General features: G+C 43.1%; 1 pseudogene; it reads left to right on the top strand.

The window, feature by feature from the left end:
- Positions 1-1,590: 1,590 nt before the first annotated feature.
- On the top strand, positions 1,591-2,297 carry LOC101604758 (annotated as a pseudogene).
- The last annotated feature ends 20,480 nt before the right edge of the window (positions 2,298-22,777 follow it).

The raw sequence follows: 22,777 nt of genomic DNA, 5'->3' as shown, positions 1-22,777 counted from the left end.
AGTCACACAAAGTGACACAAGCATGCAGGGTTGTTGCGCGAACTCTGGAGTTTGCGTGCAGTAGCTCGAGGCCCCAGTGGCCAATACTCTCTCTCTTCCTCCCACTCTTACTCTCACTCTTGCTCTCTGGCATTAAAAAAAACACAAAACTCCATAGAGAGCTCTGTGAAAATAAGTACATGAGGGTCTATAATTGTTACAAGGCTCTGGCTCTGTTGCCCAGGCTGGAGTCAAACACCTGGGCTCAAGTCATCAGCCAGCCTCCAGTTTGGGTCAGATTTTTTTGGTTTCCAAGTAACAGGGCCCTCCCTGGTTTGGCAGTAGGGGATGTTAGGAGTAGTCACGAGAAGAAATTGTAGGAAAATACCACTTCCTTGAGAAGAAACCTCTTGAAGGAGAATGCTACGGAGGACTGAAGAGGTGAGTCTGTGGGTGAGGCAGGCTCAGCGCCGTCTAAATGCAGCCTGCGGCAGAGGCAGGCTCAGCACTGGATAAATGCAGCCTGCGGCAGAGGCAGGCTGTTGCCCGAAGCTTGCTGGCTAGCTTGTCTGGGCAAGTTGGTGAGCTTTAGGTGCGGTGAGAGACCCTATCCCAAAACCACAAGGTAGGATGCTGGAAATGATGAGATATTGTAAACGCTGGACTGTTTCCTTGGCTTGGCAGACAGGGAAAAGGGACTCGGTATGTGGCCACATCCTAGGGCACCCTAAGATGGCAAAGAGAACAAATGGCTTTCTACTTTTTCTTCCTAAGGGAATGTTCCCACTAGTAGGCTTGGCTTGCTTGGCAGTCTTTCTGGGACCTGAGTAGTGCTGGATCTATCATAGACCAACCAAAGCCATCGTCTTTGTTTAAACTGACCAGTCATGGACTCTGAACAGAGTGCTTCCCTCATAAAATAAAAGCCTGGCTCCCACTGGGGCAGTGAATTCTCCAGCTCCAGTGTTCCTTCCTCTATGAAGAGTCTGGATTCTCTCTACTTTTTACTTTAAAAATGCTCTTTTTTCTTTCATTTTTACTTACATGCAAGCATACAGAGAGAGATGGGGGGAGGGAGGGAGAGAGGGAGGGAGAGAATGAGTGTGCAAGGGCCTCTAGCCACTGCAAACAAATCCCACACACATGTGCCACTTTGTGCATCTGGCTTAAGTGGGTACTGGCAAGCACATTAAACACTGAGCCATCTCTCCAGCCCATAAGCTTTACTCTTTAAAACACCTTCCTTAAAATACAAAAACAAAATTAGTTCTATTCCTATCTAATGATTTCTTCTTTTAGGCTCAAGTAATCCTTTCATAGCCCCACAGGTAGACAGACAGAGTCCTATCACTATTCCTGGTTTTAAGTAAAACTATTATTATTTTTTTTAATCTCAACCTCCCACCCACTTTCCTGCCCTTAATTCCTTAGTTGGCAGAGAAAACAAACCAAAAACCCCTCAGTGATAACAGTGATGGCTTTATCTTTAATACCAGCACTCAAGAGTCTAAGGTAGAAAGATGACCATGAGTTCAAGGCCAGCCTTCTCTACAGAATGAGTTCCCGGTCAGCCTGGGCTAGAGTGACACTCTACCTCAAAAATAAAGAAACATGTCGAGGTTGAGGCCGCCGCCACCGTCGTCACTGCCTGAAGGGAGCGGAGAAGAGGTCGCAACTGGGCAGAAGACGCCGGAGCCCTGGAGCGAGCGAAGTCCACTCCCCAGCCGCCGCCACAGAGGCCTGCCCACCTGTCCGTCCGTCTGCCCACCTGTCCATCCATCTGCCCACCTGTCCATCCCCCTATCCCGTTCACCATGCAGCCAGCCTGCTTCTGCAACGTGGAGCGATCAAAGGGACTGTGTCTTCATTGAATTTGTGTTGAAGACAATAAAGATGTTAATGTAAATTTTGAAAAATCCAAACTCACTTTCAGTTGTCTTGGAGGAAGTGATAATTTTAAACATTTAAATGAAATTAATCTTTTTCACTGTATTGATTCAAATGATTCCAAGCATAAAAGAATGGACAGATCAATTTTATGTTGTTTACGAAAAGGAGAATCTGGCCAGTCATGTCCTAGGTTAACAAAAGAAAGAGCAAAGCTTAACTGGCTTAGTGTGGACTTCAATAATTGGAAAGACTGGGAAGATTATTCAGATGAAGACATGTATAATTTTGATCATTTTTCTGAGATGACGGACCACATGGATGGTGATAAGGAGGTAGACTTACCAGAAGTAGATAGAGCAGATAATGATTCACAAGACAGTGATGATGAAAAAATGCCAGACCTCGAATAAGGAGCATTATCATCTGGATTGTGAGAAAGAAAAAGTAACTTCTCTGCAAGATTTCTTAAAAGAGAACCCCTGAGTTGATAGCTCTAAAGGCAAATGCTGTATTTGCCACCTTTACCCCAATTTTCAACCTGTGTGTTTATTTTAAAGGCTTCACTAAGGGTTGACAATGTACCATTGTATGGGGCAATTTTGAGTCTGCTAAGGCAATATCCTTTTGCATGAACATTTCCCAGACTTCTCATGAAGCTGTTGAGAACCTAGACAATTGATTCAGCAGTTGTGATAAATAAAAACTTTTCACCTAAAAAAATAAAGAAACAAAAAAAAAAAAAATCAATGAATAAGGTTGGGATGGGTAGAGGAAGACACCCAGCAGCCTCCTCATGCATGTGCATTATACACACATGCATTATTCACACATGCATTATACACACATGCATTATTCACACATGCACAATTTTTAAGCTTTCTTGTGTTGTTGTTGTTCAAAGCAGGGTCGGGCTCTAGCACAGCTTTGTCAGGATATGTCTCAGGCTGGCTTCAAACTCACGGTGATGCTCCTACCTCAGCATCTGAAGTGCTGGGATTAAATGAATGCACCAGCACTCCTTAAACAACTTTAAAAAAAAATCCTATGGAAATGTAATTCCCACACAGACTCTCTCCCTCAGTAAAACATGGTGACTAGTGTCCCCTCTGAGGTCAGATTAAGACTTGAGGCTAAGTTTGGTTGTATGTGGGAGGAGTGATTAGATGGTGGTGGGCTGTCCCTTTATACCTTATTAGTGTCTGGTTCATAAGTGAAAATTAAATGTTTTTCCATGAGAGAGTGAGGGCTAGGGCTAGGGTTAAAGATGTAAACCAACACACCTAATTCTTTGGTTGGTCGTTTTATATTTTAGGTGGGGGAAGTGGGAATTAGTGGTTTATTTTTATTTTTATTTTTTGAGGCAGGTAGGGTTTCACTGTAGTTCAGGCTGACCTGGAGAAACTCACTATCTAAGCCCAAACCAGCCTCAAACTTGTAGTTTCCATTAGATAGGAGGCTATCTCAGCCTCCCAAGGGCCGATTCAGATACCATCTCTAGTTGGTTCGTTTTGTTTTTTGCTCCAGAACCTCAGGAATAATTTCCATAGTGGTTGTACATTCCCAGCAGCAGCATATGAGGGTTCCTCTTTCTTTCAATGCATCATTTTTGAGAGCATTGTAGTCCTTCATTTTCTTGAGGACAGTCATTCTTATTGGGGTGAATAGAGTCTCGGACTGTAAGGATCCTGAGTACTTTGCCAGTATTTATGCGACCTTTCGTTTTACCTTTGGGGAATGATCTACTCACCAATACATTTATTGATTCAATGACGTCTTTGGTGTTTAACTTTTGCATTTGAAAAATATTATTATTATTAACAATATATTTTGTATGGATACATTATGTGTTGATACCCTCTTTTCCCTGCCCCCATCCCACTGCAGGTATTCCCTATGGGAAAACGCATAAAAATGTTTATGCATTATGGGAGCAGTAGTCAGTTTTTTGAGGGGAGAGGGAATGCCTCTGGGTATGATGTCTCTGCCCCCTTTCCACAAAATTCCCTGAGCTGTGGTGGGTGAGTTTTAAGTCTACTTCAGTGATGAGCTCTTAGGAGCCTCTGGATTTCTGCTTTGCTAGGTGTTGAGTGTCCTCAGAGCCTGTCTCCTTCACCCTGGACCTGATGATCAGGCTCAACATGGAAGCAGCGCTCTTGCTCATCTCCCCATTCCTCTGTGGATTCAGCTGTGGCTTGGCTGAAGTGCGAGGGCTGTTCATCTCCTCAGGTCTCGCTACCTTCTGAAAAAGAACAGGTTCTCCAGTGGATAGTGAAGTTAGAATAGTTTAAATGGGATAAGCATTATTAATTTAGGGAGAATATGATGTATGTAAACCCCCCTTTTAGCATTTCTTGATATACTCAGATCTTCCTGTGTGCCATGCAGGATACAAGCCAGCTTTTCCTTCAGCTTGGTTTCCCTCTCTTTTCCCTGTTACAACAGAATCAAAGAGTTGTTGGTATCTGTCTGAAGAGTTAAGAGAACACTGGATCTGGAACTTTACACATGCTTGACCTGTGAAAAACCACAGTGTTCCAGTCAGCTTTGTGAGTGAACCAGGAAGAAAGAAATGTGTAAGGCAGCAGGCGCTTGGGGCACATGCTCCAAGGACTCCATCCTTGATGCAAAGGTACACGGGTGCCACCTAGCGTTACATGCCTCAACTACTTAGGGCAGTGATTCCAAATTGTCATAAGATCCTGCTCCCAGGTTCTTCAAATTCCCTCAATGGAGGCAAAATAGGGTAGTCCTGAAAAGAGTATCTGTCCATTACATTGCAAAGGATTTTAGCTAGGTATGGTGGCATCTGTCCTTCATCCAGACAGTTAATTGGGAGACTGAGGATAGAGGATAATCATGAGTTCAAGGCCAGGTAGGGTGACAAGATGTTTAAATAAACAAATAGGGGCTTGAGGGGTGCCTCAGAAGTACTTGCAAAGCCTGATGGTCCAGATTCAATTACCCAGTACCCGTGTAAAGCTAGATGCACAAATTGATGCATGTCTGGAGTTTATTTGCACTGACAGCCCTTGTGCATTCATTATTACATCCCTCTCTCTCTCATAAATAATTATTTTTAAATAAATAAATCAATCAAATGGCGTGTCCTTGGTGAGGCCATGCTAGACTGAAGGTGGTGTTGTTTACTTGTCTACCAAAGTGTTACAGTCACACATCTTGTACGCAAAATGGAGTCAAATGTTGCTTATAAAATGGAGTGTCTCAGAGCAGGGTGCAGCTTGACCTGAACACGAAATCCTTCAATGGAACATAGGGGCAGGTGGGATGGGACAAATATACTTGAATTCTTTCTATCAGATCCAAAAGTGTGATCCTTTTTGAATCTCATCAGCTCCTACCTTAGGTAAGCATCCATTCTGGGTACTTTTCCTATCCCCTGTGGACCATAACTTTACTTTGCAGACGCCCCAACAATCTAAGCTTCAGAAGGACAGATAGTAAATTTAAAATTTCCTTGCAGGGTTAAATGTGTATAGTTCAGTCCTTGGGAGACATGATTTGGAATGCCCCAGGCTTGGGATTTGACCATCAACAAAGGCAAATAAAAGCAAAATTTGACTGAAGAGGACACCTGATGTCAACCTCTGGTCTCCACATGTACCTGCATACACATCTGCTGTGTTTATACACATGAAAACAAGCAAAGATGCATTCACATCACACACATACCCATAAAAAATAGAAAAAGAAAATTCCCCCAAAGGCCCTTCAGTCACCCTATAGATTTCTTGAGAAAACCATTTGGCTTCCTCCAGAGAGCAGATCTGACACCGTCTAGACAATGAAGACACTTAGAGGGGTTTGAATAGAACAGAGCATAAAGAGAAGCCTTTCAGTGACGCTGTGAAACTATCTCATGTCCTCTCAGAATATTGTCCACCCTGACATATCCCATGCGAGTCCTATACTTCCGGGGATCCTGCTGGCATCCATGAAAGAGGTGGGAAATTGAGGGTCTCCATGGCTACATACATCAGCTCTGGGTATAACACCTTCAAGCCATTTGACTTTTCAAGGTTATCAGCAACCAATTATTCACAATCTCAGAATTGTAACTGCCCAATATATTAGTTGCATGTATGTTACTCCTCTCAAACCCATTATTTTTAATGTTCTTTTATTATTATTTATTTGGTTAGAGAAAGAATGAGTACACCAGGGCTTCCTGTCACTGCAAACTCCAGACACGTGTCATTTTGTACATCTGTCTTTAAATAGGTACTGGTGAATCAAATCTGAGCCATCAGGCTTTGCAAGCAAGTGTCATTAATTATAGAGCCATATCTCTAGCCATATAGCCCAGTATTTTATGCAAAACGATTTGATCTCACATAAATCCTTATAGCACGGTAATGAAAAGTAAAGAAAAGAAAGTGGAGAATGCAAAAGATAACTACAATTTAAAAAATGCTAAGTGAGAAGCACTTCCAGAATGGGGCTTTGAGAGGCATTTCAAGTCTAAATTGTACCAGTATGTAACACAATGATGTGATGTACAAATATGTTGAGGAATGGTTAAATCAGGTAATTTAACATATGTACTTCCTCACATATGTACCATTCTTGTGGTGACAACACTTAAAAATCCACTCTCTCAATAGTGAATAATTTATTCAATCACCAAGGGAGTAAGGAAGAAGTATATGGATATAAGGGTGCAGTTCCATTTCTGTCCCTGGCCAGTCTTTCAAAGTAGAAACTGAAATGCCCACTTATGATTTCTATGAGAATTTCCTAAACGTATGTTCCAAATCCAACAGTGAATCAGCCTATTTTGTTAAATAAATGAATGAATAAATAAATAAATAGGGGCTGGGGAGAAAAGCCAGTCAGTACAGGGAAAATGTCAGAGGGAGTGGATGGCTGGAATTCCAGAACTGGAGAAGGAGAGACAGGCAGATACCTGGGCCTCACTGACAGACCAGTCTAGTCTAATTGGTGAGCTCCAAGCCAGTAAGATACCCTTAAAGATAGTGGACAGCTCCCGAGGCTGTCTTCTGGCCTAACCATATACATGCTCACATACACACATCCATTTGTACACACATGTGCACCCTCACACATAAAAGTGTACAAGGATGCACACACATACACATACTTGCATTAAAAACAATTAAATCAAAGGTTCTTCTAAATTCCATTTATAATGTAATCAGTGAATTTCAGAGTACATGAGGGGTCAGTAAAGTAAAACTGATTCCAAATAGATAAGTCAGTTAATTATGAGGTATTAGAATAACAAATTAGAGTTTATGTGCTACTTAGAATCTTTCTCAGCATTTTCAATGTACAAAAATATGGATAACATATTCTGCTTTTGTTACTAGGTGATGGTTGCATACAAAATACCTAACAAAGCATGTGAAAATATTATTATTAAGTGATTAATAAATTACAATCACAGCTAAATGTTTTGTGGTCAAACAAGTCACTCTTCCTTAGAGTATAGGTAATATAAATGTGGACCTCGATCTCGTCAGTGCATCCTGGAATTTTCTGGCCACACTGGAATGATCCACAAGGTGGTACGATGGCACCTGTCACTGTACCCTCTGATTATCCTTGCTTATCAGGTCTTTGAGCATTCTCCCTTCTCATTTTTGCAGTGTACTGGATTCTTCAACATCTGTCCTTGTGTGTTGTTGAGTGCAACCTGACATCCTATTCCAGGAATTAAAATGTTAATTCACGTGTCTGCTCATAGCTCTCCTCCCCAATAGCACTCATCTAACCTCTACATATCATAGAAGCTAAGTGGCAGGGAGAATAATAATGGCTTTTCATTCATTATTGAGCAGTGTTAACCAATACTAAGTAACATTTCTTCTCTCTTCTCTCTGCACTCCATCTTACTAGAATAAATCATTATATTCTCTGAAGGGTTCCTATTTTCCTTACATCTGAATCTATGACCCATTTGGCCTTGTCTGCCGTGGTGTAACATGTAGGTTAGCTAAATAAATATGCAGATAAATGTTAAGGGGAGGAAAAATATCATGTGGAAACTCTAGGTCAAAAAAAAACAGTGTTGTGGCAGACCATTATTTCACTGAGGTATTAACAACCCAAAGTGAAATGAGAGGTTGCATTTTGAATTTATTGTTACTATTTTATACACAGTGGACTGAAAGTTCCTCTGGGGAGTTGCCTCTGGGGTTTGCATATTCTGACCCTTGGTGTGATTACCAAGCTTTGATGTTTGGTCACAGGTGAGTGACTATCCTTCTCTCCATTATATAACATCCTGCTTTCAGAATAATTTTGTTTATAGAAATATAAATATCAAAGCCTGTCAAATTCTACCCCATAATTCTACTTTCAGAACGTAAAAGATTCTCATTCCTGTTAGCCTCTGAGTGCTATATTAGATTAAGAAGATTCTTGGGCTGGAGAGATGGCTTAGCGGTTAAGCGCTTGCCTATGAAGCTTAAGGACCCCGGTTCAAGGCTCGGTTCCCCAGGTCCCACATTAGCCAGATGCACAAGGGGGCACATGCGTCTGGAGTTCGTTTGCAGAGGCTGGAAGCCCTGGCGCGCCCATTCTCTCTCCCTCTATCTGTCTTTCTCTCTGTGTGTCTGTCGCTCTCAAATAAATAAATAAATAAATTTTTAAAAAATTTTTTTTTAAAAAAAAGAAGATTCTAGCAATGGAGTGGCTCAATGCAGAGGGAAGGCAAATCACTGCATGCTATTTTAAATCATTCATCTTGTCATCCAGAACAATTCCATAAATGCACTTCCATGTTTGTGCCACAGCCCTCCTCTCACAGAGCCTGCCTTCTACGCCCTGTTCACACACACCACTCATCTGGCCTTTTCAGCCTGCTCAGAAGGAGGTGAGTTGAACTTTTGGGAGATCCTTGTTTCTTCTCCCCATGATAGAAACTAAGGCTTCTTGGCCTGTCCATCATCTTCTGCATCATTCTCTGCACCTACTCTCATAAGACCTTTCATGGTAATAAAGAGTTGAGTTCCCAGTTCTCACTTCCCAAACTTCATGCTTCCCTCACTCCAATAACATTGGCATTTAGACCTTAATATATCCCTAGTATTGTCATGTTCCTTTGTCACATGGGGCATGTCCTGTTCCCTCAGAAATGCCCAATGTCCCCACTACCTCCTTAATTTTCCCTTCATCTTTTCTGAGAAACATTAGCGGGCCCTGAGTATGCCTTTGGTACTCCCTCATCATGGTATTCCTAGCTTTCTCCTTTCTGGAACCATTGTGCTGTGGTTTCACTATGAATGTTTACTTCCTCTGTTGGTCTAGAAACTCATTTTGTGTCGAGGATTCAAAACATATTCATCTCTATTGCCTGAAACCCTGGCAAAAAGCTGCAGACTTGTCAGTCATTCAGAATCGCTTTAGGAAAGACAAGATAGATGAACAATTGGTTTAATGAATAAATGACATCCTTAGGTCATTAATCTTTCTAGAATTTCTTCCATTACTGCTACTGTAAGACAATAATACAGTGTTTTGGAGTTGGAAACAGTTTAATGTTCTATCAAGAGGAAGTGAACTAGGATTTTTGTATACATGTGCATCCAAAACATGCAAGAAAGTCCAAGTCCTGAGAAAATAAGACAGTGACTATGTAATAACCATGGCTGCCCACTGCTTGAAAATAGATGTCACAACTAGAAGTACTATAGTCATAGGCGTACTTGGGACAATTGAGCCCTTGTAACTTTCTCCCTGGGTTGATGATAAAAGTAGTTCACTCAACTAACAACTCAACTCCCATGTCTGATCTAAGATTAACATCAAGCTGGTGTTGGGACTCACAGACACTGGGGAACAGTGTACGGAATAGGTCCCCGGGGTATATTCACAGCAAAGTACATGCTCAGAAGTGGGTCACAACCCAAATGGTAATAGAGGCAAAGAATCAAGCTGGAGAGTCAGGGACGGCACTGGATAAGAGGTTCCACTGCTAAATCAGCTGATCTGTGTGACTCTGGACAGACTGGTCTCACGGAGGCTCATACATTCCTCTATGAATGGGAAGAGTAATTTCTAACTCATGGAAGTAGGAAGAAGATTCTTTGTCTAGTGTGAGTGAGGGTTGGAATTGTGTTCAAAATTGTTAGCACAAGCAATATGACAGGTATCAAATGCTTTTTATTTATCTGATGACCAGGTAATATACAACTTCACTCCCCCAAGTCAGCTCAGGAACAGTCCTATGATATGATGGTTTAGTCTATTGTTTCACACTCTGACAGACTCGAAGAATTGAAACTAAGAAGTTTTCAGCAAGAACTTTTCTTCGCATAAACTCAGCTAAGGAAAAGTCCTGTGAAGTGGCAGCTTAGTCTATTGTCTCACACACCCTGGGAATGCGACCTGGTACAGGGCAGGAGTTTCCAGCAAGAGTTCCTCTTTCTACAAAGTGGACCAGGGTTTATGGGCTGGGGGGGCAACCCCAAATAAAATCTGCTCTCTTCCCTTTGAAAGCAGATGGGCATATTTGTCTTCACTTTGGTATCTCTCCCAAGCATTTATAAATGCATGTGAAGAGGATCCGCATAAGGGCCCAGAAGCCCAATGCTAATCCATAACCCCCCAGGGAGACAAGACTCCTTCCTTGTTTCTGAGCCCCAAGTGATAAGCTGCCTGGCCTTCCTGAGTCCTGGGTGGCCATGTATGACAAAAAATGCAGAGAATCTTCCCAGCTGTAAAACAAGTACAAGAGGAAGAGACTGATGGGAATTCCTATCATGGTATAGAACCAAAAACCAATAAGAAAGCCAGAAATGAGGCTCTGGAGAGATGGCCCAGTTACCAAAGACCTGAGTTCAGATTCCCCAGTGCCCATGTAAAAGCCAGGGCATGGCCATGTGCACATGTGATCCATCCAAGCACTAGGGCAAAGGCAGGATCCCTAGGATTCGTTGACCAGCTAATCTAGCCAAATCTGAGTTTACAGGTCAGTGAGAATCCCTATCACAAAAAATACAATGGAGGGTGACTGAGAAAGACATTTGCTGTAACCTCTGGCCTCCATACACATGTACACATACATGCAGATTCACGCATTTACACACATGAGCCTTCACACACTCTTGTATTACATGCAAAAAGATTGAAACATGGCATATAGTCTAAAAGCCGATTCTCCTTTTCAGCCCACATCCTCCACAGCAGTGATGAGATCAGAGAACTTGCAAGCTGTGGAAACATATGTCTGCTCTGCCTGTCAACTGGTTCTCAGACTGACAGACTCATTGACAGCTGCTTATGCCCCTGTTCCAAACTGACAGCATGACACAGAGTAGAAGAGGTGTGGAAAATGATTGGAAATGGGCTGTGAGTAATTTAACCTTTCCAGCTTCAAAGCTCCCTTTGTTATCAGATGCAGTGTTTGATCCTAAAAGCTTACAAGAAACAGAAGTCAACTCTGGCAATGGGATACAGGGAAACAGTCCAGCAGTCTGGTTAAGGTTTGGGACCTAGAGTGTTTACTAGGTAATGAGTTCTGTCTTCCCTACAAGACAACTGCATACTCTGTACTCGAGATTCCACAGCTGTAAAATGAAGGTAAGAAAACGTCTAGTCCACAGGTTGTGCTAAGGATAAATGAGTTCATACAAGTTGGGGAGCAAGAACAATGCTTCATAATTTCTCATCAAGCCAAAGATATTCTAAATATTGATGAGGAGGTAGAGAGTCCTGCATGTCCTCCCCCAGTGGACCTCTAGGTTCTAACTGTCCCCTCCCAGCTCCCAGCCCCTCTGCCTTCCTACCTGGGTACCTTTGGTACCTGCTATCTTTGCTGCCTCTGGGACATAAGTTGTGCGTGTTGGTGTAGCTGGCCCACTCCCTGAATCTCCGTGCTCCTCAGTGTTCCAGGCCATGCAGTCCTTCCACATCTACTGAGTCTTCCCTATGTACTCAGATGCAGTGTTGTGGGTCCCAACAATGTCCACCTCTCTGTCATCCCACTTGTATCATGCCTGGTAGTTTGACCTTAATTCTCCACTCGTGATAGAAGATCTTCTGGTAATAATTTCCTTCTAAGGTTGTTGTGTGCTTTCACTTCCTGCAATTTTATGATTGTACTCTGTGCATTTACGTAGCAAGGTGGCACAGCAGAAGCGTGTGGGGCCCAGATTCTGTGGATCTAGAAAATGCGTAAGTTCTACCTTACAAATGCAATGCCAACACGATAGAGATGGGAGTGGAGCACCCTTTACCCAAATGACAACTGGAGGCACTGGGCCATGGAATGAGCCCAACTCAGGATGGAAGGAAAGACAAGTTTATACCAATGAATATACTTGCAAAAGGTGACAAGTAGTTTTTAATTTTTATAGCATATATAGTGGATGGGTGCTTTTTTTATTGAGAAGTCATCACATTGGGTCTAATGTTATTTTATCTTTACTTTGTTCTTAGTGTTGCTGAAACCTGAACCCATCTCTTCATGCATGCACAAGATGTGTGATCTGTCAGGCCTGATTTTAAAAATACTCAGTTGGAAGCTGGGTGTGGTGGCGCACGCCTTTAATCCCAGCACTCGGGAGGCAGAGGTAGGAGGATCGCCATGAGTTCGAGGCCACCCTGAGACTACATAGTGAATTCCAGATTAGCCTGGGCCAGAGTGAGGCCCTACCTCGAAAAACCAAAAAATGAAAATAAAATAAAAACAAAAATACTCAATTGGGATTTTTTTTACTTATGGTATTTACGTTACAATGTTGGGGTAAACAATTTTTTTATGTGAATGCTACTTTTCCAGTAGATTTCACATGGCATTGAAAGTACTTTGATCATAAGTGTCCTCATTCATGTTATAAAACATTTTAAGTCTTAGGACAGTAAATAAACATCATTTGGTCTAGAGAAATGGCTTAGCAGTTAAGGTACTTGCCTGCAAAGCCTAAGAACACATGTTTAAATCTCCAGATCCCATATAGCCTGATGCAGTGACACAAGCATGCAATGTGGAACTTGCACACAAGGGGATGCATGCGTCTGGAGTTCATGGCACAGTGGTAGAAAGGCCCTGGTGCGCCCATTCATTCTCTCTCTCTCTCTCCCTCCCTCCCCCTCTCCCTCTCCTTCCCTCTCTCTCTCTCTCTCTGCCTTGTTCTCTCTCTCTCAAAAATAAAAACTTTTAAAAAGTTTATAATAGCTATATACATCAAAAATCCATCTAAAAGGGCAATTTGTTAGTGCTATTTGAAAGTTTATATGTTCAGGCATTTTTTTTTTTTTTTTTTGGCAGGCAAAGCCCAGGGAAAACATTTTAATTCAGTCCCTAGAAATTTTCTTTTTCAAAACTTACCTGTAAAAAACTATGCCAAATTTGGCCACTACACATGCACACAGGCATTGTGTGCCTATACATGTGTGCCCATTCACACATGAGTATCCATACACACATGCATATATTAGAATGATTGCTGGATGCTCCACTGAAGTTACAAGCACTCTGTAGTGGCATGTAGAAAAATAAGATCAATTAATTTTCTTCTTTGATTAACAATGTGATTTGACATTCTTATTTATTTTGTGATTTTGTTTTTCTTGTATGCAGATCTATTAAATTTATCAGTTACACAAAGGGAGATGTCACCAAAAAATTGGGGGTGAGTAGATACCTTCCAACACCCTATATTCAAAGACAACTTCTCACACATTTGTAGGTTAAAATTGGCTCCTAGGATGGTTTTTGACACGAAGATCTCGAGATTCACTTATTTCTTTTTTCAGTTTGATACAGGATGCTGTCTATGCCTAGTACTAATAGAAATAGGTTTCAAAGTGACTCAAATCATTACCTGGAATAAACAACAAAAGAGCTGAACATGCAAAACCACAAAAGAAGGGAGTGGAGAGTCAGCCATGGGCTTCCACATGAGCTCCAGATAACATCACACCCTTCTGGTCCAACATTGTACCTTTAAAGTGACCCCTAAATTTCAGTCTGTCTGAGTGGAAGGAAACCACACTTAACTTTTTTCGTTGATAGCTCTATCTTTACACACATCTCCATATAATAATGAAAGTAAATGAAATGCCATGAAGATTAAACATAGTTCCCTTCCCCCCCTCCCCCTCCTTTCCACACTTTTCACTGATATGGACATGCACACAAACTACATGACACGTGCATGGATACTCCTCAAGAGAAAGTAAGTGGTGCCACCTAGTGGTCAATTTCTGTAACTACCAGTGTCTTGAATTTTACAAACTTAAGATTTTGGTTGCCTAATATGGTAACAAAAGAATAATTGTCCAAGACTTGGTTTTAAAAGAACAAAAGAAAGAGACACACAGAGATATAGGAAGTGGAAGGGAAGAGACCAAGGGGACAGGAGGAAGGAATGTTGAAAGGAAGGTAGAAAAGTGGTAAGGAAGGCAGAAGGGAAAGACACTGGCCTGTCTTTCTTACACCCTTTCTTTTTCACAGTCCCTTTTCCTCACCTTCTCTGTATCTATTAAACTGGGTTGCAGTGGAAGTATTGGAGCGTTTTATTTTTTACTGCAGGAGATTGTGTAGAATTGCAACTGTCTATTTGGATGGACCTTGTCAAAGAAGTTCATGGGTGTGGGGTTTTTCTTTTCAGAAGTTTTAAACAAAAATTTGATTTTGGGAGCTAGGTAGATAGCTCAGCTGTTGAAGGCCTACAGGCCTGGGTTCAGTCACTTAGCCACCAACATAAAGCCAAACAATCCTTCTTTTGCAATGGTAAGAGACCTAGGCATACACATACTTGCCAACAAATGAAGAAAGGAAAAAAAAATTTGATGACAAAAAAATTGAGTTCATCAATTTGCATGACAGTTCATATTATCTGTTTAACATTAGGTAGAGTTTGATAGGTTATAGTTTACATGGAGTTGGTAAATTATTTCTCCTTTGTCAATTTATATATGTATTCTTGTTCATACTAATCCCATATTATCCTTTAAAAGTTTGAAGTCTATAATCCCAGCCTGTTTTGTTGTTTTATTATCATTCTTTCTTTTTATTACTCAAAAATTGCTAGAAATTTATTGACTTTCTTGTTCTCTTGAAGGAACAATCTTTAGAATTTGACTGAATTTTTATCTTACGTACTTTTATTGAATTTTCTAGTTGATAATAAACCTTCCATCTTCCTGGTTTGGGTTTTCTTTCCTTCACCATTTCTGGAGGTGAAAGCTCAGGTTATTGATGGTATATAGGCAATGTTTTCTAATGCAAATATTTCTTGCTATGTTTTCTCATGACTGCTTCATCTATATCCCAAATGCTCCTATGTAGTATATCCCTTTTCACTGACTCCAATGTTGTTAAATTTTTCCTTATGTTTTTGTCTTAGACTCCTTGTTTATTTCCCAGGCATGGTATCTAGCTCAGGTTGACCTTAAATTCAGTGATCTTTCTACCTCAGATTCCCAAATGCTAGAAACTAAAAGTATGCACCCACAACAGCAGGCTCCACTTTTTTTTAATGTGTATTTATTTATTTGAGAGATAAAGACAGAGAAAGAGAGAATGGGCACATAAGAGTCTCTAGCCACTGCAAATGAACTCCTGATGCATGCACCACTCTGTGCATCTGGCTTATGTGGGCACTGGGAAATCAAACCTAGGACCCTAGGCTTCTCAGACAAGTGCTTTAAGAACTAAGCAATCTCTCCAGCCCCCAGCTCTATTGTTTATAAACTGTAACATTTAATTTCTCAGTGCTTAGACAGACTCTTATTTATGTTTTCTTGGTCATTATGAAAATTACACCACAGTCACAGGCTAAGTGAATTGGATGACATTTGTTATATGTTATTTGTTATATATAATAAATATATATTTGTTTTAAGCTTCTGTGTGTGAAGCTTGTGTATTCTGCTGTTGTTGGCCACAGTGTTCTCTGAACTGTCACTGTCTGTAGTAACCCAGTGGAATATAATTAAATACACATAATGTTGTTAAGTTAAATAATCTTATCATGTTCAGTCCATGAACCAGACATTTCTTTACATTTATTGGGACTTCCCTTCAATTCTTTCAGAAATATTCTCTCAATTTTGGTTTGGGGAGATGATTCATCAATTAAAGGTATTTGCTTGCACAGCATAACAAACTAGATTCATTTCCCCAGTACAGATATACAACCAGGCACAAAAAGTGGCACATGCACTTAGAGTGCGTTTTTAGTGGCAAGAGTCTCTGGAGAGCACTTCCTCTCTCATTCTTTCTGTCTCTCAATTGAATATTTTTTAAAAAGAGATGTGCTTTTATTTTATTGCATAAGTACTGAGCACATTTTTGATTGCTTTTCTATAGAGAAAAAAATTATTTAGTATCCTGCAAGGAAAACAGAGTATAAGGTGCTACCAAAGTAATTTATTCATATAAGTACAGGAAGTTGATTTTCTTAATTTCATTTCCCGGTTTATCACTCCTACCTAGTATGCAGTGATATGATTTTTTTAAATTTTTTATTTATTCATTATATTGGAAGGGAGAGAGACACAGAGAGAAATAGAGAGGGGGGCGTATGAATGCACGAGAGCCTCCTGCCACTGGAAAATGAACTCCAGAAGCACAGACTTCTCTGTGCTTTATGTGGGCAATGAAGACTCAAACCCAGGCTGTCAAGCTTTGCAAGTAAGTGCCTTTGACTGCTGAGCTATTTTTCCAGCACCTAATGTTTTTGAAATTAGTGATTTCTTTATAATTTGTTGAATTTATTTACCAGCTGGAAAAATATTATATGGATTCTGCAAGATTATCCGCTCTCCTAACCAGGAATCTGTGTGGTGTTAGTGGAAAGTTTGTATCCTATACATGGATGTCTCTAATCTCTTTAATTTTCTACTAGTTTCACCCCACTGACAAGCCACCAATGCCACCATCTTTGACCAGTGCTGATTCTTCCTGCTCCTGGACAGGTCAGACATTCACTGCCGACAAGTTCCATGAGAAGCCTGTCTGTGACTACCAGTCTTGGTGGGGTTTCCTCCAGCTAGGCCTCTACAACCCTGATTCTCCAGCCCTCAGATGCATCGGATCTCCTACCTCTGGGAACTAGATGAAAAGTGCAGCTCACTTCTACAAGCTGCCACATGGGCGGTGCAGATTATGGACCCTGTGCCCCAGTGGCTAGGGCCTCCACACACACAGGATCTTTACCCTGGCAAAGTGCCCCACACTCACACTCACTGCCTGCTACACGGCGGCTAGCATCTCAAGTGTGAGTGAGAGTTGGGATCAGAGGTTCTGTGGTGTTTGTGAGGCAAGGAAATCCATACACCATTACATTTGAGTTGACTTAATCCTACTCTGCAAGGGGCCATTGCCCAGTTTGGCAGAGCAGGAGTCCTGAACTAAATTGGAAACCTCCGTCAACGACTGCTGGTTGCTGGTCACCCTGACCCAAGCTATTATGCAGGGCAGGGCAGTGGGCCCATACTGATGGTGTCTGCATTCCTTCAAAGCACAGGATGCATTCTTGCCTTCGCCCATCTCCTGGGTGGTCTCCATGATTGCCTTTGAGTGTTCTCACTTCTTGAGGAAGAGCTTGTCTGGGGGCTACAGTCTACAGGCCCGTGATGCCGCAGGTTTGTGTTAGTTTGAATGGATGTCCTCCCAGACAGTCAGAAGCTTATGGAAGCTTGTGATTTAGATCTCCAGCTACTTGGCAGGAGGAAGAGTCACTGTGGGTGGTCCTGGGGGTCCACTGATAAGGTGGATCTGAATTCAAACCCAAGCTATGTAAAGTGCCTGATTGTTCCCGATGTTTCTGAAGTGTGCACACTTGTGCTGGTGGTGATGGCTTTTTCTATCTCAGCATGAACTTGCTATGGTCCCTGCTGGTAGAGGGTCACCCAGCTCATGTGGACCTGGGCACAGTGAGCATGGGAGTGAGGCCATGTGGACAGGGGGTCCTAACACCTTCTGCCAAGGCCCTGCATGGAGGACAGCACTGATAAAACTGGCCTGGGTGGAGCTATGGTGGACATGGACTTTTACAGGGTTCTGATTTTAGCTGCCTTCCTCCCTCTGCTCTCAGTACCATGACTCCATGCGCAGATCTGTTTTGTCAGGTGTCAGTGCAGCCCCAGTCATCGGTCCTCTAGTGGAAATCACCAGAAGACAGTGACAGCCATCGCGCAGCCCACCAGCAAAAGCTCCCAAATATCCCACCCTTATGAGGGGCGCTTCCCTCCCTCTTCACCCAAAGCCCACTCACTTCTTTTCTTTCTCACCCTCCTCACTCCCAGGCTGGAAACATGGGTACCTAGAGGATGTCAGGAGAGTGTGAGTCCTTAGATCCATGTCCCTTACCTATCAAAGGCGGCTAGGATGTGGAGTGTTGGCCAATAAGTTGCATGCCAAGTGCCTGAGAAACTAACAATTAAAGGAGGTGGTATGTGTTGGTGCCATGAGGAAATACAAGAAGCTCTCTCCCAGACATCTCCATGTGCACAGAGGTTCTTGGGGTGCCCATGCTGGGTCAATGGTGAGGTGCCATTTATCTTAGGTATGCTAAATGGCATAAGGAAGCTATTTTACAAATGTGAAAAGGACTTTGAAACATAAGGAACAGTGGTGCTGGACAGTGCTTTTTGTAGTGGAGGGAGGGGACTAAGTAAAAGTCATCTACTACAGTTCCCCAGAACTATAAGACCCTGAGCCAACACTACCAGGGTACAATCTCACAAAGTCCTAACAACAGTGTAGAAGACCAAACAGTCTCCACTACTTTTGTTCTGCATATGTGTGGGGAGGAAAGTGCCATAAACCTCAGGTGGAGAATGAGATATGGAGTGGTTTGTCTCACCACTATTTTACTCTGCATTTTGAACTTCTTGTCCTGTCCCTCTCCAGGCCTCCTGCGCTCTGGCCCCTCTGGGGAAGACTCCCCAGCAAGGCTCCGCAGAGAACCTGGAGCCCATTGGGGAGGATGTACCCAAAGAATACCTGTGCCAGGTATAGAGGAAGATTTCCCCATGGGTCGTTCCACACTTGACTATATGATGTGTGGCTGTGGTGGCACTGGGAATATCACTGCGGGCTCTGTGTGAGCCTTGGCACAGATAGGTTGGGAGTCGGGAGGCATTTTTGTACTCAGAGATTTCCCTTTTCTTTTTTACTATGATCAGGTCCATAATAAATCCCACTTGAAGGCCGATGTCATCTCAGGCACCCTTGACCTGGCGGCAGGCGCCAGTCCCAGTGAGGCTGACACTCCAGGTCTCCACCACCTTTGACTCTGCATGTGTGTGTGAGTATGAAAGTTCTATAAACCTAAGAGTGAGCATGAGACATCTAGACACCTAGCCGGTTGTCTCCCCACTATTTCTGCTGTGAGTCTTCCTTTCCGGTTCTTCTCCAGGTCATCCACACTTCTGCTCTGCCTGGGGAACATTCCCCAGAAGGTGCCCAGAGGACCTGGAGGCCAGTGGAGAACACAAGTCCAATGAAGGCCAGCACCAGGTATCTAATGGGATGTCCTCATAGGCCGTATCACACCCCAGAACACAAGGTGATCGTGTGGTGGAATTGGAAAATTCCATAGAGATCCCGGGGTGCATTGCAACAGCCTAGTTAGAGAGAGGAAACATCTGTGTACACTTGCAGTGACTTCACTTCCCCTTAAATCCACCTTCAGGTCACCAACAAATGCCATTGTGGGGCCTTTGGGATCTCTGGGACACTTCACCAGGTAGCAGAAGTGAACCCACAAGAGGCTGAAAATCCAGGCCAGGTAAGCAGTCTTCTCTCAGGTCTCAACCACCTTTGCTTCTGAATATTTGGAGTGAGTGTGCTGGTGAAAACTCGCAGTGAGCATAAGACTCCAGCAGTGTGCCACTATTTTCCTGGCTGAGCATTCCTTTCATATCCATTTCCAAATAAAATCTAGAAGGGGCAGGCTTCCACAACACAGACGGAGAATTTTCCTGGCACGCCTGTAGGCTGGTATGTGATGCTGGGCTTAATGTGGATAACATCTGCCCAGGCCAGCAGGGAATTGAACAAGGACACGAGGGGAAATTAACCTGTATGAGAGAAGGCAAACAGACACAAGAAGGAGACCATGCTAGATGTTTGTCAAGGCCTCAGAGTCTTAATTTTTACACAGTGGTTATATAGGGGAAGAAAAGTGGGGGAATAAGCTGGCTGGTGTGATTTAGGGCTTTGGAATTGTCAGGAAACCTAGAAGGGATGTAATTAGATGTTCATCTAATCTTGCCTCAATGTCTTAACATCCTGACTGCACCAGGCTTCACATCCTGACCATAAACTGGCCTCTTGCAAAAGATAAGATTCTGTAAGCAGTCAGCTGACTGACGTTCCAGAAGAACCTAACAAAAAGCTGGGTGGACCAGCTTTCTGAGTAATGAGTCAGCTTATGAGCAGGCCCAGGCAAAATGGAGAGGCTTTTGCTCTATGGCTCCCGACAATCATCATGTTTAGGAATCTCCTGGCAGCCCAAGGCTCTCACTGTGCATTAATTCTGCAGGCACATTATCTGTATTGTTGTGATAGAATGCATGTAAACTAAGAGACACTAGGTACCATCCCTCTTGACTGATCCTGACCTCCTTGCTCCCTTTAGGACCACATCCACTTGGCCCACGCTCACTGCCAGAAGGCAGCAGAGCCAACCCAGCCAAGAGCGTATAGGCTGGGCAGTGATGCCCCCTTGGGACAGGTAACAAGACATCTCATGAGAGTTCTCCACCAACTTCTGTCCTTCATGTGTGTAGATATGAACGTTCCATAAACGTTAGGATGAGCTTATAACATGAAGCAGTTTGACTCACCCCTATATACCCGCGCAGTTGTAAAGTTTTATCCCTCCTTAGGCCACCTCCTCTCTTTCACTTATAGGGCAGCCCCTTCTGGAGGGCTCACAGGAGGACCTGGGGTCCATTGGGCTTCCTATGTCCACTTGTTAGTGTGTATACTGAAGAGCACTTTCTGTGTAGTTGTTGCAGAATGGTTGGTAGTGAAGAGAGAGTTTAGTACTGTCTGCCAGACTGAACTTGACACCCTGTCCCTGCTAGGACCACATGGACATGGTGCACACTCCCTGCCACCAGGCTGGTGAGCAGGCACAGCTGCCAGAATGCCTGCTGCACCAAGATAACCCACAAACACAGGCTATTGCTATTCTTGTCCCAGAACTCCACAAACTATTGTCCTGGGGGCAGATGTGTGGGAAAGTCCCATAAACCTCAGAAAGTGCATGATGAGACACTGTGCAAGGAAGCTTACCACTAATTTTGTGCATTGTGCTTCCTTTCTTGCCCTTCTCCAGGACGTTGACACTCCTGCTCTTCTTGGGGAGACTTCCAAAGAGGCCTCACCAGAGGACAGGGCACACACGGGGGATCATATGTCCAAGGAACATCAGTACCAGGTATGGATTCAGAGGGACCCCACCCCCCAGCTTGCTTCAGAACCCAGAGGGTGATGCGCGGGGGTCGTGTTATATAGAACATTCAAGAGGATTTCTGTAGGGTTCTTCACAGTCTGCTTTGGAGTCAGGAATCATTTTTGTACATACTAGGTGATTTCATTTCCCTCGTTGACCACCCTCAGGGGGCCAGTGAGTTCCATCCTGAAGTCTCCGTGATCTGTGGCCCATTTGATGAGGCAGCAGAAGTCCACCTACATGACGCTAATACTCGAGACCAGGTAAGCAGTCTTCTCCTGGTAATGGATCACCTTTCCTTCTGAAGGATGGGGAGTGTTTCCATCAGAAAACACTAACAAAGACAAACGCCACAGGTACTCTTCCAGCTGCCTGGAGATCTAAATCTGTTGGGGGACATACACTCAAACTACCAAGACTACATGGCAATTAGAATAGATATTGTCTAAGATACAAAATAATAAGTACTTAATTTCCAGTAAATTGATGGCTATAAATTAGATAGTAGCTCGAGAACAAAGAGGGTTGGAGAGATTGCTTAGTGGTTAAGGCACTTGCATACAAAGCCTAAGGACCCATGTTCAATACTCCAGGTCCCATGTAAGCCAGATGCACATGGTGGCGCATGATCCTGGAGTTGATTTGCATTGGCTAGGGGCTTTGGAACACCCATCTCTCTCTTTCTCTCTCTCTCTCATTCATCCCCCCCCCCCCCTCGCTGTCGCTCATAAATAAGTAAACTTTTAGAAGAGAATAATAGTTTTCTGTGGAACTGAAATAGAATGAAAAGGCTTATGTTGGGGATGGTGGCATAATATTGTGGTACACTATATCCTCAGAAGATGCAAAGACATGAGTTCAGTTTCTAACTCTGAAAGTAGAACAGGTCCTATTTTTAAACTGTAGATCATGGGACCATATGGATAAAATGTAGGGGTTGTGGAAAATGTGACAACACTCAAGGGATTCTTTAAAAAAAATATTTTTATTTTTATTTATTTGTTTGTGTGAGAGAGAACTAGACTGGGTGCTCCAGGGCCTCCAGCCACTGCAAATGAACTCCAGATGCATGCACCACTTTGTGTATCTGGCTTACGTGGGTCCTGGGGAATCGAACCTGGGTCCTTTGGCTTTGCAGGCAAGTACCTCAACTGCTAAGCTCTCCAGCCCACTAAAAGTTTTCTTGACCTGCAATGAACAAATATTGACTCAGAATCTAATATATAATGAATCAAAAGTGTTTCTGACAGGATGGAAAGATGGCTTAGTGCTTAAGGTGCTTGCCTGCAAGGCCAAAGTACCTAGGTTCAATTCCCCAGGACCAATGTAAACAAGATGTACAAGCTTGACCTTGGAGTTGGGCAAGCGAAGCGGCGGGGCGGACGGGGGCGCAGCACGTGCAGGGCGCGGCTCTCCGAGGCCCTGCGGGGCGACCGCGCGCCCTCCGCCTTTGTCGGTCGCCGCGGGTGCGCGTTGGGGCCGCGGGCGTCGGCGGATCCGAGCGA

This window comes from Jaculus jaculus, chromosome 5 (assembly GCF_020740685.1).
Source record: "Jaculus jaculus isolate mJacJac1 chromosome 5, mJacJac1.mat.Y.cur, whole genome shotgun sequence".
NCBI classification, from domain to species: Eukaryota; Metazoa; Chordata; class Mammalia; order Rodentia; family Dipodidae; genus Jaculus; species Jaculus jaculus.
This window is presented reverse-complemented; position numbering and strand designations above follow the sequence as displayed.